Source organism: Phragmites australis, chromosome 24 (assembly GCF_958298935.1).
Source record: "Phragmites australis chromosome 24, lpPhrAust1.1, whole genome shotgun sequence".
NCBI classification, from domain to species: domain Eukaryota; kingdom Viridiplantae; phylum Streptophyta; class Magnoliopsida; order Poales; family Poaceae; genus Phragmites; species Phragmites australis.
This window is the reverse complement of record NC_084944.1, coordinates 20,981,637-20,999,678: the sequence shown is the minus strand read 5'-3', so window position 1 is coordinate 20,999,678 and position 18,042 is coordinate 20,981,637. Positions and strand designations below refer to the sequence as shown.

General features: G+C 41.9%; 2 pseudogenes; both read right to left on the bottom strand.

The window, feature by feature from the left end:
- Nucleotides 1-459, bottom strand: part of LOC133907789 (NAD(P)H-quinone oxidoreductase subunit 2 B, chloroplastic-like) — a 1,240-nt pseudogene extending 781 nt beyond the window's left edge.
- A 303-nt stretch (nucleotides 460-762) lies between these two features.
- On the bottom strand, nucleotides 763-1,232 carry LOC133907791 (small ribosomal subunit protein uS7cz/uS7cy-like; annotated as a pseudogene).
- Between the last annotated feature and the right edge of the window lie 16,810 nt (nucleotides 1,233-18,042).

Sequence of the window (18,042 nt, the reverse complement as noted above, 5' to 3'; positions counted from 1 at the left end):
CTACAAAGATAGTTATTAAATCGTTAGCACCACATAAAAATATTCCCCCTAGAGTAGCTGTTAATACGAATAACATAAACTCTGTTATAGCCATTTCTGTACATTCAATGTACTCTACAGATAGAGGAATACATAAAGTTGAACATAATAAAATAAGAAATTGAAAGATTTCGTTGAAATTATTCGTTTGGAAATTTCCCAAAAAGCTAATTATAGGTTCTTCTCTCCATCGGAACAATAGGGCCGTTATGCTTATTACTAAACTTGTTGAAGAGATGAAATAGAACCAAGGTCTATCTTTTTGATCAGAGGTTGAATTGATCATCAGAAGAAGGATTAGGCCAAAAATTAGGATACATTCTGGGAAAATGAAACTTCCATGGAAGAGAAGCAAATGAAACGCTTTCGTAAAAATTCTTGTAGAATCGAGAATGAAGTTTTCATTCTGTACATGCCAGATCATGAATTAGTAACTGCATCCAATCTCCGAAAAGTCCCGATTGTTTCGATTTTTGGAATGGGATATTTACGGAATCGCCATGAATAGGATCAAACCTTATTCCATGCTATTTTCATAAGATTCCTCTTTCTTATTCTTAAGCAAACCCATGAGAGGGCTTAGTTGATCATGATTTTTGTTTTCTCTTTCTTTTCCTTTTTGTTTGTTTTGAAAAAGATATCGTCCGATTCTCCTTCTATTGATTCTTTTCCAATCGAGATGTATGGATCCATATGTCTACATACCTAGATTCTGTTCCTGGATTAACGAAAATCTGCAAGAGCTATATTTGCCTCTGCCATTCTATGAGTCGCTTCCTTTTTGCATATGGCACCCCCACTCCCTTTGGCAGCATCTACTAATTCGAAACTTAATTTGAAAGCCATATTTCGACCCGGACGCTTTTGGAATGCTTATAATAACCAATGAATAGCAAGTGCTCTTCCTTGTTTAGATCCTATTTCAATCGGAACTTTCCGTGTTGATCCTTTTTTATTACGTCTTGTTTTTACTCCTATATCAGGAGTTACTCTACGTATTGCTTGACGTAAAACCAATAGTGGATTTGTTTCTATCTTTTGTTGAATCTTTTTCACGGCTCGATAGAGAATTTGATAAGCCAATGTTTTTTTCTGTCTTTCATAATACGGTTAACCACCATGTTAACTAATCGATTACGAAAAATTGGATCGGATTTTGCAGTTCTTTTTTCTGCAGTACCTCGATGTGACATGAGCGTGAAAGAGGTTCAAGAATCCATTTTCTTTTTATAAGGGCTAAAAATGAATCACTTATTTTTTTGGCTTTTTGACCCCATATTGTAGGGTGGATCTCGAAAGATAGGAAAGATCTCCCTCCAAGCCGTACATACGACTTTCATCGAATATGGCTTTCCATAGAATTCTATAGGGATCTATGAGATTGAGTATGGAATTCTATTTACTCAGTTTAAATTGAGTATCTGTTTCCCTCCTTTTCACGCTAGGATTGGAAATCCTGTATTTTCCATATCCATATGATCGAGTCCTTAGGTTTCCAAAATAGTGTAATGGAAAAACAAGTGCTTCGAATCATTGCTATTTGACTCTGACCTGTTCTGAAAAAGTCGAGGTATTTCGAATTGTTTGTTGACACGGACAAAGTAAGGGAAAACCTCTGAAAGAATTTCCATATTGACCTTGGACATATAAGAGTTCCGAATCAAATCTCTTTAGAAAGAAGATCTTTTGTCTCATGGTAGCCTGCTCCAGTCCCCTTACGAAACTTTCGTTATTGGGTTAGCCATACACTTCACATGTTTCTAGCGATTCTCATAGCATCATCAAATGATACAAGTCTTGGATAAGAATCTACAACACACTAGAACGCCCTTGTTGACGATTCTTTACTACGACAGCATCTAGGGTTCCTCGAATAATGCGATATCTCACAGCAGGTAAATCCTTAACCCTTCCTCCTCTTACTAATACTACAGAATGTTCTTGTAAATTATGGCCAATACCAGGTATATAAGCAGTGATTTCAAATCCAGAGGTTAATCATACTCTGGCAATTTTACGTAAGGCAGAGTTGGGTTTTTTGGGGTTGATAGTGGAAAAGTCGATAGATAAGGCACCCTTACTGTCCCTCTACAGAACCATACATGAGTGTTTCACCTCATACGGCTCCTCTCGAGTTGGGTGTGAGCAAAGCAGAATTCTTGTTTCCTTCTAGGTGACTCAGGCTACTGAGGATGTCCCTCTAGTGCATGGCATCCACACTACCGAGGCTATGCAATGCCTTCCAGGTGACCTAAGCATGTTGTGCCTGCAAGTGTGTAGGCCCCACTACCTACCAAGGCTATGCAATGCCTTCCAGGTGACCTAGGCTTGATGCCTTCCATGTGACCTAGGCATGTTATGCCTATGGGTGCGTGGGCATGTACGCCACCGAGGATGTCCCTCGGGTGCGTTGCATCTCCGCTACCGAGGCTATCCCTCTGGTGTGTGGCATCCACAATACCGAGGCTATGCAATGCCTTCAAGATGACCTAGGCATAATATGCCTTCCAGGTGACCTATGCATCCTGCGCCTGCAGGTGTGTAGGCTTTCATTGTTGTATACTATTTGAGTGAAGGCATAACTTAAACTAAGTTTTGCTACCTACTATTTGAATAGAGATATAGCTTAAGTTTGACAGTCTACTGTTGTCAGAAAAAGGCTAGGTGCGGCACAAGTGATGACTAGGTCGGACGGATATTCTCAGCACATGCCAACCTAAGATATAACTTAAGTTTTGCTATCTATTGTGAACATGTATATGACTTAAAGTTTACTATCTACTGTTGAAACAGAGATATAACTTGAGCTCTACTGTTTCTACCTGGTAGCTATCTGTCGTAGAGACTTACAACAGCTAGGCTAGATACCGGCTAGCCAAAATATTGCTAGGTGGTCATAGGCGTACCTTTGCCAAAATAAGGTCTCCATCGCAAGGTGGGAGGCCCGGAAGCCTCCGTAGCTCCAACGCAGGGGAAGGGTTGGCCCCTCCAGCTTGAGTCGTCCACCGAAGGGTTTTGGTCTTGCGGACCTTCGGAGCACCCAGGGCCTTCTTGCTGGGGCCTAGAGTCCTTTTCCCCCGGCCGACCCTACCCGTACTGAGCCCGACAGGGGAGGCCCGCTAAGAGCTCCGATCATCCGGAGCCTAAGGCGGGGCCCCCTCATGTCCATAACCTATCATGCTCCATTATGGTGAGGGCTGTCGGGGTGGCTTAGCCCTCATCACTGGGGTATTGTATCATCAGCGGTCGAGTTGGTGGCGGCAGAGGGGGCTCGGAGGCTTGGAGACCTGCTCAGGGGCCCACTCCAGTCTTACGACCCTTGTGTCCCCTGTCGCCGAATTCCTCCCATGCAGGTGTCCTGCCTGCCTTCCGAGGTACTTCTCCCAGGGCGTCGGCGGGGGCTGTGCGCACCGGAGCCCGTGGTTTCCCTGGAGCCCTTTTCCATCCGGGGAGGCCAATGAGGCTGTCGGGCGAACCGGCTCTCGAAGCTGGAGTAGTCCTAACTACTCCTTCTCAACTAGGATGGACTCAGAGCCTCTTTCACGTGGTTGACGTCACGATTGCTGTGTCGATGGCGTTGGCAGGGTCTGCGCGCCCCGGAGTCCTGGGCACCCTTGGAATCCTCTTCCACCGGAGGGGGTCGAGGAGGAGGATGTCGGGCAGCCAAACTCTCCAAAGATGTCGGTTAGGAAAGGGTGTCCTCCGTGTTGTCAGAAGAGATGCCTCGGAGCTGAGCCCAAGCATGAATACCCTTTGGTTCGAGCGCCCAGAACCATTGGAGAACAACCTGTGTGGCTACGGTCTCGGCCGTAACCTCTCGTTGTGCGGCGAGGTCTTTGCCGCGCCACTGTTGGAAGGCCTTTGCGCCGGCCTGGACCTCCATGCCAACCGAAGCTATTGGGTCATCGTTGGCCTAGACCTCCATGTAATTCAAAATGCAGAGTAAAGTGCACTGTTATTCTGACATGAATGTACATATATCATTTGTCATCTCTAAACCTGAGACTATAGCACATAATTTGTTATCCATGTGGAAGATATTTTCAAAGCATGAGTTTGTTATGACTACTAATTTAATTATATAGAAGAAATATGTTCAAGTACCCCAGACAGCAGGTGACTCTAAAGTTTGATAGAGAAGCCCAGGTGCAGACATGAATCCGCGACTAGCATTTGAGGTTAATAAATACAGACAATAAATACGAACAATTAAATTCTTGTTGATATACCATGAAATAATTATAGACAATAAATACAGACAATCACTGCCGGATCATGACAAAAGCCAACAGTGATACTTGATTATCACTGCGGTCTCGTGATATGGACTGGCAGTGATAATATGGGCATTATCACTACCGGTCCGTATCATAAGCCGACATAGATAATCAAGTATCACTATCGGATCTTAACACAAATCAACAGTGATAACATTTTCATTTGGAGTCAGATGAACATAAATTTTATATAATAATTATACAAATATTTCTGCACGAAGGGTCAAAACTAATGCGTATTCTATTGCCTTCAGCAATCATTAATAGGTGAGATGTAAGGAAGCTTCGTGCGAGGAGGTAGGTCGTGGGTTTGAGTCCCAGAATCGCACAAACGTGTATTTTGCGTGAAAAATTGCGTGACTTGTGACGCGCGGTCGTGGGGTTTCTCGAGTGAAAAATATATTTTTAAATTTTTCTAGCCCCAAAAAGTAAAAAATTTTGACTATCACGGCTGGTCCATAACAGATTGTCACTGCCAAGTAATCACTGCCGACTAGATAACCAACATTTCTGAAGGACTCCCAGTCTAGCTTTACCTACTATACCCGTGGCACAAGAATGATCAAAGCAGCTCTGCCCTCTCAGAGCTGTCTCTTGCTTCACAGTGGAAGTCTGACACGGGTTACTGTTTACTACTTCAATTGATCAGCCTGATTGATCTCATCTCATGTACTAATCATGGCCGAGGCCCGAGGGCAATTGGGCTGCAAGCCTACATATGGCTGTGGCTGCTGGCTGCGTCCGTCAGAGGAAAAGCCTTTTGCGGATTCCCTAGAGCAACAAGCTGCCTCCAAAAACTCTCTTTCGCTCGCTCTCTGGAATTTACGTGATACTATCATGCCTCGTCATGAAAATAACAGCGCTGCTCTAGTATTTTTAAACATTATTTTACAAAAAGGTCCATAGAAGCACAAGCCCTAATGGTTTTCTCGTGAATACATAGTCCTCATCCATACTGACAAAATGGCAGTGGTGGATATATAATTTATAAAGAGGTATAGGAATACATTGAGGGGTATTTTGAGTTAACTTTTTTATAATGGTAATGGTGGATAGTTCATAAACATGTATAGGGATATTCTGGTTAATTGTTTGTAATAGTATTGGTGAGTAATTTATAAACAGTTATATAAACTTTTTGCTTTCTAGGCCATAAGAGCGAACTAAAGTCTTCTTTTATTGATCATTTACTAAGATAATACTCCCTCCGTTCTTTTATGCTTGACGCTTTAGCTCTGCAAAATTGTTCTTTTTTGTTTGTCGTTATAGAAATCCAAGAAGAAATATAGCTACATATCCCTCCTTCATTTACTGTGTCTAGTGCATTTTCCAAGACATAATTCTCATGTTCTTTGATCACTATGGGTGGTTGAGAAGACAACCTCATTTAATGAGCACAACTTTAGTAGCGGCGGCGGTGACGGATGCTACGGCTGGGTGAGCCTTTTGGAGTTTGACAAATTCCTGTACATCTATGCATACGACGTTCCACTGGTTATTTGCCAACTCTTCCACTTGCGCTGCATGTCTTGCAGCAACAATCTGTGATCCCCTGCTTGCAAGGTGTACGGTAAAATGTGATACGGATTTTTCATTTATCTAGCATACCCTAGTGGGTACCCATTCCCCATCGCCCACCTTCATCACACCCTCTCATGGAGAAACCGAATGTTCCACATCAACAGATTCCACAAAACATCACTTAACAATCCTCAGGTACATTTAAGGTATATTTGTATATGATGAGGATATCACTCCTTCGGATACGTGTAATACTACTCCTCAAGGGATACAAGGATCAATTACAAGAGCACGTGCGCAACAATTAAACTACCAGGTGATACAAGGATCAATTACAAGAGCACGTGCGCAACAATTAAACTACCAGGTGAACTTGTTCCTCGCTGTTCATATTTTTTTGGATGGATTACTACTAAATTCTTATGATATTTTATTGTTTAGGAATATGGGAGAGACATCACAGGTTCACATGGACGTCATCACTCGAGTGCCACGTCTACTCGAACAACAAGTCGAGCTCAAGTTGGACTCTAAATTCGGTTCGAAGTCTCAGGACAGCACGTTAGTAAAACAGGCATAACTCTCGCATACGAAGTCTGATTGAGGCGTTCTTGGACTTCCTGGAAAGCTTATGACGAGTCCTTTCCAATGGATCTAGCCTTAACCAAATATTCTTTATGGTTTAGTTAGGGTCAATGAAATAAGGTGCTGCATCACCGTTTTGGGCCTTATTGGGTCTTGTAATCGTGTCGGGGTCGGAGTCCAGTTTATGTACGCCTCTCTCCATGGCTGCACAACCCTAGGTCTACCTCTCCACATCCCCCTATAAATATACAGTAGCCGTCATAGTTTAGGCTCGAGTTTTGCTTAGATTACTCTGTTTTAGACAGTTTCACCGTATATCGGTTTGTGGAACCCTAACTCGAACACTTCATCGGTAATTAGCAATATTCAGATCGTATCTACCTGTTCTTGCTTGTGTTCTTGATTCGCTTGCAGGAAAAGCCTTTTTGGCGAGATCAACCGTGTCTTGGCATGGTTGATAACCACGGAGTACTGGTGTAGTAGTTGTGAGGGTTCTCGATCTGTTATGGTCAGAGCCTTTGGATCAACAACGTCGAAGCTCCACCAAATCGACTTATCATATTACCTTTCGGAAGATCAGACAAACAATTGCCCCATCACTGGTATCAGAGCCTCGGTTGTCTGTTAGGTAATCTCAGTTATCCTCTTTTGTTTCGTCGTGTTTCATTGCCTAGAGTCCAAAAAATTACCCTACTAAAGATTTAGATTTTAGTTTTTCCGCTGTCCAAACCACTTTGTGCATTTCGCAATTTTGCTTTCAGTTTTCGTATTGTTGAGTTTGAGTCCATCGTCGGTGTCTTTGTTGCTAGTTGAGTCATGTGTTCTAGTTACTAGTGTCGAGTCTTTGCTGTTTAAGTTGTTGAGTATCTCGGGATCGATCACTAGTCATTTCGACCATCTACTCGGGTTCGATCACTAGTCGTTTCGACCACCTACTCGGGTTCAACCACTAGTCGGGTTCGACCACAATCTCAAGTTCGACCACCCTGTCGGATTCGACCAGCATCTCGAGTTCGATCACCCTATCGGATTCAACCAGCATCTCGGATTTGACCACCTAGTCGAAGTCCTTCTGTTTCTGGTTGCTCTCAAACACCCCCCACACACCCTTTATATCGAGCTGTGTTCGACAAGGTTTGAGTAGCAATTCCATAGCCCAAAACAGAGGAAGCCAGAGTTCAGAGAGAATAGAAAGCAAGAAGCAAAGAGTGCCAAAAAAAAGAAAAAAAAGGAAGCAAAGAGTGCAAAAATGGAGTATAAAAAAATTCAGAGGAAAAAAGACAGTTTGCATTGCGAATTTTATTCCATTGTGCTTGTGTCTATCCTATTTTTGGCTTGCTTGAGCTAGTTCTAGGAACGTGTTCGAGCCAGCAATTGTGACGAGTACTGTGAACTTTTATTCAACTTTGCTAATCTAATTTCAATTATTGCTATTCCTTGCTACTAAATATTGCCTATCCAAGATACACCTTCTCTCGATCAGAACGATTTTTTCCCTTGCAACTACCTCAATCGCACCCAATAAGGTATCACGAACTAGCCACCGGTTGTGCCAACTGCTGTGATTGGTAAGAACACTTGCAAGAGTGTGGTACGATGCTTGAGAGTGTGTGATTCCACTTCAATCTCCACCACCTAGTAGTCGATAGGGACAATAAGTTTTTGTTGTCTCTTGTTTGCTACTAACCATAGCAAGTGAAGCATCAGATGCGAAAGAATGTGTTTTGAGGGAAAAACTCACAATTTTGCTAGAAGATCATCGACAAGCTATTAATGATTACATTGATAAGAAGCTTGTGGGAACAAATTCCGCATTGCAATGACTCAACGATAGCATTGCAATGCTCAATACACGCTTTGATCGGTTGGTGAATCAGCCACCGAACAATGGTCGAGTGAATCCTCATGGTGCAGGCCATGAACATGAGGAGTCCGTCGCGGATGATGACATTTTGAGGTAAGAACGCGACGCCTTTGATGAAGGAACCGATTGAATTTCAACCGTCAAGGTATAAGAGGTAATAATTTTCATGAACATAATCCACGTGCTAATGATGATCCATTTGCTAAGGTTAAGTTTACCATACCTTCTTTTGTGGGTGCTTACGATGATGAAAAATATTTAGATTGGGAGATGATGATAGAACAGAAGTTTAATGCTCATTTTGTTCCTGAAGTGCATAGAGTTAGGCAAGCCACTAGTGAATTTAAAGACTTGCAATCATCTAGTGGAATAGAGTATGCATCGATGGGTTAGCGCCTACTACATGGAATGCTTTAAAGGTTGCTATGCGTAACAGATTTGTTTCACCCTCTTTTAAACGTGATTTGCGTAAGAAATTGCAGCACTTAAACTAAGATGGTAGATCCGTAGAAGAAAATTATCAAGAGCTACAAATTAGTATGTTGCGTTGTGATATTATTCAGGATGAAGAGCCTGTAATGACACGCTTTTATGTAGGGTTAAGGCATGAAATTCAGGATATAGTTGATTACAAAGAATATGATAGTATTTCTAAATTGTTCCAACTTACATGTTTGGCTGAAAAAGAATTACAGGAACGACAACAGAGGCCAAGGAACAATTTTGAAAGCTCAACTACACCAAGATCAACTATTGGACAAGTCAAAACAGCCCCGCCTTCCACCACACGGTCTGTTGTCCCCTTCTTGAGTTAGGCATGTTCAGCAGTACCTCCAACACCGTCACAAGCACCTGAGGTAAGCAAATCGACAAGCGTGCAGGCTCTGACCAAGAGCTCTTCTTCGGTTGCTTCAACGGGTCGAACGACTAGGATTGTACGTCGCCGTTGTAAGGGAATGGGCCATGTCATGAAGGATTACCCAAGTCAATGAGCGTACATTGCGACAGAAGACAGTGGCTATGTAAGTACTAGTGATGTCGAGGATCATTATGTTCTTGCAGCTAACCATGCAGGTGATGAGGACGAACTTGATATAGATAATGAACAAGGATAATAATTGGGTGCACTGCCACAGAGGATTATCGGACCCTCATTGTGCAACGAGTGTTAAGCACTCAAATGGAGCAAGCGAAAGAGTTACAACACTATAATTTATTTCAGATGTTGAGTGGATAGTGAACAAGTTTGATCTTGACCTATTACAGTGGAGCAGGACATGACTGTTGAGTGTCATCCAATGTGTATTTTGGACTATTTAGAGCGAGTCCTGAGGAGGAGGACGATCAAATATGTGAAGGTTTTATGGACTAAGCAGTCGGAATGTGAAGCAACGTGGGACCTTAGAGCAAATGCGCAAGAAGTACCCAGAGCTATCTGAAGCTAGTGAGTTTTACTTTATGGTCTAAGTTTTGTTTTCCTAGAATGGTTGAATTTGGGGACGAATTCTTTAAAGGGGGGAAGAATGTAATACCCAAAAAAAACGAAGGATCTGTGGGCTAGCTGGGCCGGCCTAATAGGCCCAGCCGACCACACACACACACCCTACCTCCTTATCCCCTTGCTGCTGCTGCCCGTTGTAACACCCTAATTTTCAGATTTCTCAAATTTCTAAAATTTTCCAAGAGTATTCAATAGCTTCACTGGTAGTATAGGTTTAAAACCTATTTTCTTAATCAATCAATCAATATAGGTTATTATTTTATGTGCATTGCATGCTGAGTTTTCTTAGGAGCCAGGTAAATGCATTAGAGTTCTTTTTCCTTTTCTTTTTCTTTGGTGTTTTGAGTGAAAAAGATTTTGAAAAGGTTTTTACAAAACTCAGTAGTGAATAAGTTAAGGATCTTAATGGTTGGAATTCAAAGTCTTTGAATTCATCAACTATTCAATCCTTGATTATACCTGATCCTTCTCCAGCTCAATTCAAATCTTATCCAAATCCTTGTTTGAAGTCAATCTCTCCTCTTTATCAAATTCTACCCAAATTCAAATTCAAATTCCTTATCTAGTCCTATTCTTGTTCAACCTCATCTTTTTCGTTTCTCTTAAATTCACTCCAAACACAATTCAAATTCAAACCCTATTCAATTTCTCTGCAAAAGTTTCTTTTTAAGCCCTAGATATACCTAAAGTATCTTTGGGCTCAATCTTGCTCAAGTCCAAACCCTTAGCCATGTCTTCTAGATGGCCCAACAAAGGATCCACGAAATCTGTAAATTTTCGCGGAGTCCTGGACAGCCTCATCTTCTCATAATGTTTCGGAGTTCAAAACGGCCTCAAATGCAAATCTTGACAATACCAAAGTTGTAGGTGTCGTCGAGAGCTTCGATTTGAACTTATGTAAGTCCTCTTTTGGATAATGGACCTAGGAGTTATGACCCCCGAAATCAGTACTGCGTAGAGAAGTCCGAGTTGAAACAGTTTGTCTTGTGGCGCATTTTTGGAAATTAAGATTACGTTTTCAGAAGTTCCAATGACTACCAAAGTTGTAGACTTTTTCTAGTACTACAATTTAGAATCAATAAACATCCAATTTGGTGTCCGGACGATGGAGATATCATCCTCGGAATAGAGAGCTACGAAAAAGGAAATCGTAACCGACTCGAACTCGAATCTGATTCGTGTTCGGTTTGAACTCCACCTCAACCAGCCGGCCCTAGCCCTATAAATATGAGTTCCACGCCCTCTCCTACCCCTATTCCATGCCCCCAAGCCCTAGAAGTCATTGATGCCCTGTCCGTATGTCGCCGGAGCGCCACCGTTCGCCGGAGTCGCTGCCGCTGCCGTTCGTGAAGCGCTACGTCGTCTTCTCTGCGAATCCTCCTTCCTCGACCATCAAAGCAATGTGAGGATGGCATATTCTCCTCCCTTACTACTGTTTTAGCATCATACTAAGTCCCTAGCTAAGCTCTAGCCCCGGCCAATGCCCGGTCTACACCGCCACTGTCGTTGCCATTGCGGACAGCCTCGAGACAGCAGCGCTATAGCTGATTGGCATCAATGTTCCCGGCCAACTAGTGCACCGTTTGCCATGCCCTTTTACTAGCACATGTCCCATGATGTTCCCCACGCCCTCACCAACGGTTCGGCCAGTAGAGCAGCTAAACTACCGCAATCAATGTCGACATACCTGCTGTCCGGTTTCTAGATGGGTTTTGCGCGCGCACCAGATTTGCATTCGCGTTCCCCGTCAATCCGAAAGCCGTATGGATGCACCAACTGCGTCACGGCATGTCCCATGGAGTCTTCTATGTTACCCTAGGAGCCCATCCCCGTTTGTGCAGCGACACGACCAAGACGCCATTGCCAACCACAGCATGTCGCAGCCATCACCCGTTTCATCTATGCTGATCGTTCTTCCTCTCAGTGGATGATCTACCAAAACCCATGCCATAGCATTGTGTTCCCGGGTTATATGAACATCCTTGTTCAAACGGTTCCTCAAAATTAATAGCCAATCTCTGGGAACGCGAGCGTCTTTGTTCCTACATTTGTTCACGGTCACCACCAAACCTAGAAGCAGTCATCGTTGTTTTGCCGCTACCTCGGATGACCCCTTCCAAAACCAACCATACCGCTGAGTTAGTCTTTCCGCGTTCTACGCCATGCTCCCCTCGTTTCACTAAAACACCACTGAAGCCGACATTGATGTTTGTGGCCACATGCTCGATTGCCATCTCCGACGAAACCCGAACCACCACTGCTACATAGAGTGACCAATAGTATCCTAAACCTAGAAGTGCAACCTTCAGCCTTTTTGATCTATCATAGGTGGTAGATACTATACCTTAGCATATCTCTTCTTTAATCCAAGATAGTATTTGCATAGCATGCCAAGTCAGCGCCACATCATTCTCCTTAGCCTAGTCAGTGAAGTCTAGTCTGCCCTACACTTCTTGAATCTTGTGCAATGATGTTTCAAGCCTGACGCAGTAATTGTTCAATAAAACCTTTCTCATAGGAAGATAACTCCAGTAAACTAGTTTTTTCTTTTCAGTCTAATCCATCTCTCGAAAGCTATTCTCTTTTCATCTTAACTCCAATTTAGGCGATTCTTGCATCTAAATGTTCTAAAATCATCCCTATCCAACTATAGTGTTTTTAAAGTGTTTTAATAATATTTGGTATGTTGTTCTTAGTGTTTTTCTTTGTGTTGTTTATCGGTAGTTCTCGCGATTAGTCGATAACGTTCCAGAGCAGTTCGAGGGACTTCATGACTAAGATTTCGACAACACTAAACAGCATTGGGTAAGTGTCCTTGATCATCTTGAACCTATGTTTTTAAATGTTTTGTTTTACAAAATTGCATGCAGTATCTGTCAATATAATGGGTAGCCACCTATGTTAGGGTTTTCCCTAGATTTTTCCTTATCATCCCTTGGAACCTAGGTGGTTTATGGTTAGGTGTCTTTTATGGGTAGATTGCTTAGCCATGCTTTTGGGATATTGAGAAGTGTCATAAGCTTGACTAATGAACATATGCAATATTGGTGGTTAATTTGTTAATGGTCTAGCAACATGGAACCTTAAACCTTGAGCAAAGTGGTTTTGATGGTTGTCATGGTTATGATGTTGGATTAGTGTTTGCTCAAGTAACCTAAGTAAGGACCGGTTCATGGAGCGACAACCCAAGAAATATCATACCAACCACGAGACCTGGTATGGGACAGGCCTAACCTATTAATTAGTGGATTCCAGTTTTTGTGCGTGCCAAACGGAAGAGTGGATGTGTGGGGACGGCAAAGGCCAGAACCATTTGGTTAGTGGTATGAGATGTGTAGTGGAAGGGAAGGGTGAAAACTTCCTGGAGCTACAAGGTGCAAAAGGGGGCTTCTGGGTGGTGTGATGCCACTTTGACGGTGTTGAAACCTAGCGGGCATGCACATACTGGATGAAATTTTGTAACGGCTTTGAAGTGACTTTCCGGGCGACACACCACTGGCGTGTGTTAAGTGTCTAGTTAACACGGCAACATGGAAATCACGACTTGTGGGGAAAGCTGGACAACCTCTGCAGAGTGTAAAAACTGTTATAATAGCCGTGCTCACGGTTATGAGAGACTTGGATCCTCACATGATTAGTGGATTATGGTTATGGATTTGGTTGTGGTTATGGTTCTGGTACATGGAGTACTAGATGGTTGTGGTTCTGGTTCTGGTACAGGGAGTACTAGATGGTTGTTGTTATGGTTATGGTACATGGAGTACTAGATGGTTGTGGTTTTGGTTATAGTACAGGGAGTACTAGACGGTTATGGTATGCAAGGTGAGGAGTCTTGTATGCTGCACGTTGGACTGTATGGGTTACATTCATTTAATAATTGTTTAATGCTTTTTGAGTCCAAATATCTTTTCATTACTCGCATTTACGCAAATATACCATGTGTTAGCCTATTCTTGATATAAGCCTGCATATCATTATCTTTCCCACACTTGCTGAGCACGTTGTGTGCTCACACTTGCTATTTTTTCTATACCATGCGACATGTGTGCTGCTGCTCAGTGAGTGAAGAAGTTGAAGACTATCAAGACGAGGTTGTGATGTTCTAGGCGCTGTTCTCCCGGTCGGTTGCCTGTGGTGTTGTTGGACACCGGTGCTTCTATTCCGCTGCAGATATCTTCATAGAAAATAATATATGTCAATTGCTGTAAGAGTTTAACGTTTATTTAATAAAAGTATTGCTTTTGTTACTTCACCTGTGACGTCCTTATGTGTGTTGAACATCCTGGGCACACATAAGCCGCATCTGGTTTTGGCCGTTAAAACCGGGTGTGACACCTGTGGCCCTTCTCTTGCTGCTGCCTGCTACTGCCTGTGATTGCTGCTGCTCCCCCTTCCTGCTGCTGCAGTCCAAAGGAGAGGAGAAGGAGAGGGAGGAGAAGGCAAGGTGCAGCCAGGAGAGGAAAGAGGAGAGGGAAGGGAGAGAGAAGAAAGGAGGTAGATTGCTAGCCCTAGGTTGGGCAAAATCAAGGTGAGATGCCCTTTGTTTGAGTTCCCCGGTTTATTTATGGTTTTAGATGAGGTTTACCACAGGGAATCGAAGGATTAGGACGTTGAACCGTCGTTTTCGTCGCTGCTCATGTTGCTGAAAACGCAGATCGGGCAGTCCTGGTTCGGTGGCAAATTAGGGCATGTTAGAGGCCGAATCTTTTCCTTATGAAATGGAGAAAGGTTGTAGGGGATTTAGAGAACTCTATGCTCATGAAATTTCATGATTTTATCCCAAGTGGATTAGGAGTTATGGATTTTTTGAAGTTGGTTGTTGTGTTTTGCTGACAAAAAATTTAGTCGAGGTTCAATTATGCTTTATGCCATCTTAATGACCTTTCATGTCAAAAATTTATTATACCAAGAATGTAGAGTATGAAAAGTTCTATGTCCTGATGAATTTTGAGTTTTTCTGGATCCATGGTGTGACAGATATAAAAATGTGAAGCTTGCTGCCTGAAAGTTCAGATAGATTCTGAAGTATATTTTCAGTTGCAGTTTAGGCCACCTTAATGGCAGTATATGAATATGGTTTCTCTATGAAAGTTGTAGGTTATGAAAAGTTCTAGCTTCTGGTGAATTTTGTGTTTTTTTGGATGTGTAGTTTAATGTATACAGAAAAGATAAGCATGCTGACAGATTCTGTCAGACAGTTTGTGTTCGCTATTTTCAACGGTGAATGAGGCAGTCTTATAGGCCAGATAGAATTATGGCTTCTCCACAAAAGTTGTAGATGTTTTTCTGAAGATTTAGAAAATGTACATATTTGCTTATAGCTGTTGTAGGAAAAATGAAAAAGACAAGCAATACCACTATAGTTGAATGAATGCAATTTTTGTTGTTTTTATGCGGGCGATGGTTCGGGGCATAGGAACGATTTACCTACTATTTATATATGTTCATATGAGTATGTATGCTGAGTATATGATGTGTTGTTAAAGCAGGTGGTAGTGCTCCAGATCGTGCCTAGAGCGGTCGTCGCCTTTGTTGGAGGCAAGTAAACGTAGCGGTGGTTTTGCTACACACTTTAACTTGTTATTTTTATATCTAACACACACACACAGCTATATTTAATAATTTGGAGGATTAAACCTGCTGCCCTAATTCTGTTGGAATGTTCCATTACATTGATGGTAATGCGGCTCTGATGTTGGTATTTTGCTTTATGCTTAAATAAGGATGAATGGGTAAAATGCAAATACTTGATGATGGTTCTAGAAATTCAGTGTGTGGATGATTGTATATTGAACATATGAGTTATGCTTGAGGCTATCTTTTCTTTGAACTAACTCAATTATAATCATGAAGTTCTTGCTGTCATATACATGTTTCAAATGAAATAGGTTAACCATGGGTTAACATAGGTGGATTGGTTGTTTTATCGATGCTCTTCATAGAACACGATGTTCATAGCGGTTACATACGAAAGAATTCTATTGTTAAATTCATATTTAGTATGTTAGGGTTTGATCATAAAGCCTTTCTTTATGTCGTGATGGATGCTTGTGAAGAAAGCATTATTTATATCTCTGTTCTGAATGTGCATGTTGAAGATCATGTTATATGTACTGTACCTTTTGGGTATTTGAAGTATTATTGGCGGTATAGTTTAATATGAATGCAACATGTCATATGCACTTGCATTTGCATATGCATTGGAAGTTATGTCGGGATCTTAGGGTCACGACCGTACTGGTACGCATTGTACGTTGCCCGAGGAGGGGTGCGATGTAAAAGAAGAGACGTCATTGCATTCATATGCATTGCTGTATGGGATTGATTGTTGGATGTGTTGAAGTTGCATTGGAAGTATGTATGAGAAGCGATGCTTCCCCTATGGATATACAGGGGTGGTTCATGCATTGAGGTATTAAGAGAAGCGATGCTTCTCCTGTGGTTCGCATAAGAAGTTTTTTATGCAGTTTTATTTTATTGTGGAATCTGAGGCTAAGAAGTTTCATACAAGTAGATGTGGTTTGCTTGTGGAATTTTGGAGATATCATGGTTTGCCTATGTACTTATTTATTTCTATATGCTACTTGTTGTCTATTACTTAAAAATTGGAGTTATCATACACGAAGTTATGAAATTATGCTATTCAGATGTTTAACTTGAAGTTTTAGATTATGGCTTACCCACATGTTTTAAATCGATGCTTAATGAACTAGTAGTTTAAATAGCTTGTTAAAGCCGTTTGCTTCCTGAGATTTATCTCACCCCATTTATAATATTCTAGGTGCTTTATATTTGCTTGGCTTGGAGGGATGGGAGTAGCAGCACTTCTTGCACGTCTGGTTCATTTAAATATTAAATAGTGGTGCTGTAATAATAATTTACTAGATGGAGTTGCTCTTGTTCTTAGTATGCTAAACTTTAGTTATTGTTTGCTATGTTATAAGTTAAAGTTCAAAGTTTTAATATGTCAGATAAGTTGCTAGGTTGGTTATATGCTAGTGTGTTGTTTTTATTTATACATCCTTTACATATATGTTGTTGCTTCCGCTTTACCATGTTTTAGAGGAGATGCTGCTGAAAATTTTATATTTTTGGCTTCGTTGTGGAGTATTGTGGTAGCATTCCAGGTTGATGCGGTGCCTGGGGTGTTACAGCAGTGAAGGCATTTTTTGTAGTGTATAGCATCTCTTACATCTAAACGTGATCGCGTTCTCGCAACGGGAGATAGTCCACATCATTTTTTTTATGAGGACCGTTCGATCTGCAACGACTAGGGGTAGCTGTCCATAGTATGTGCGCGGGCGAAGGGAGTAGAACTATCTAGTGCGCGAAGAGAGTGGAAATATCTAGAGTTTTGGACTCTTGAGAGCGACAAATCTGGGCTCGTCCGGCTGGGAGACGAACAAGAGATGGGTCAGGGAGGTGCGTGTGCTCGTGAGGAAGACATGCACCACAGGGATTTGGCCGAAGCTCACTGGACGGGATCCGTAGCTTCCCCAGCACGACATGGTGGGGGATTTGTGCTTGTGCTGCCGGTTTTTGGAGAGAAATCAGCTATGCTGCTCCGTGAGGAAGAAGATCAGGGAGCAATGCTACATACGGAAAACATAGCAAATCAGCCATACCTTAGACAGCTTACGAAGGATTTCTCAGTATGTGGATGATTGATGGAAGATTTTGTTGAATGCAGAGGAATCGGTTGCAGTGGTGGCAGAGAGCTAGACTACCAGAATGGAGTTTCTCAAACCTTGAGTTCTCGGGTTGGTTTTAGTTTCACTAATCGGAAGTTCCAATGTTTGGATCAGAAGAATTTTATTCTGATTTGGATGAATGAAATTTAAACAATAGACATTTCAATCTTCTATTAGTATGTTAGTTTACACAACGCAGACATTGTTAATGTTGATGTTAGTAAATCAGAAAGCAAGTACTGATGAAGTAATGTAAAAGAATGTAGGAAAAAAGTCTATTCACCTGTGTTTGGTGAAATGTTACTTTTTGTTTTTGTTGCGGATCTAGCCGTTGTAAGGGTTTTGGAGCAATAAATTGGATATTTTTTGTTGCGAAGTCCCTAATTTGTTGGTCCAAGGAGCTGCTTTCTAGTGCGAATTTTTCCTCTAATTTCTAATTTTTTGGTTGATTTTGAGTTGTCAGTTTGTTGATGTGTTAGATCAATTTGGTGGCATCCTCTCAAGGACAGAACAATATTTATTTTGAAACCGCAAACAAAAAATAGAACATCAGTGGATATCATT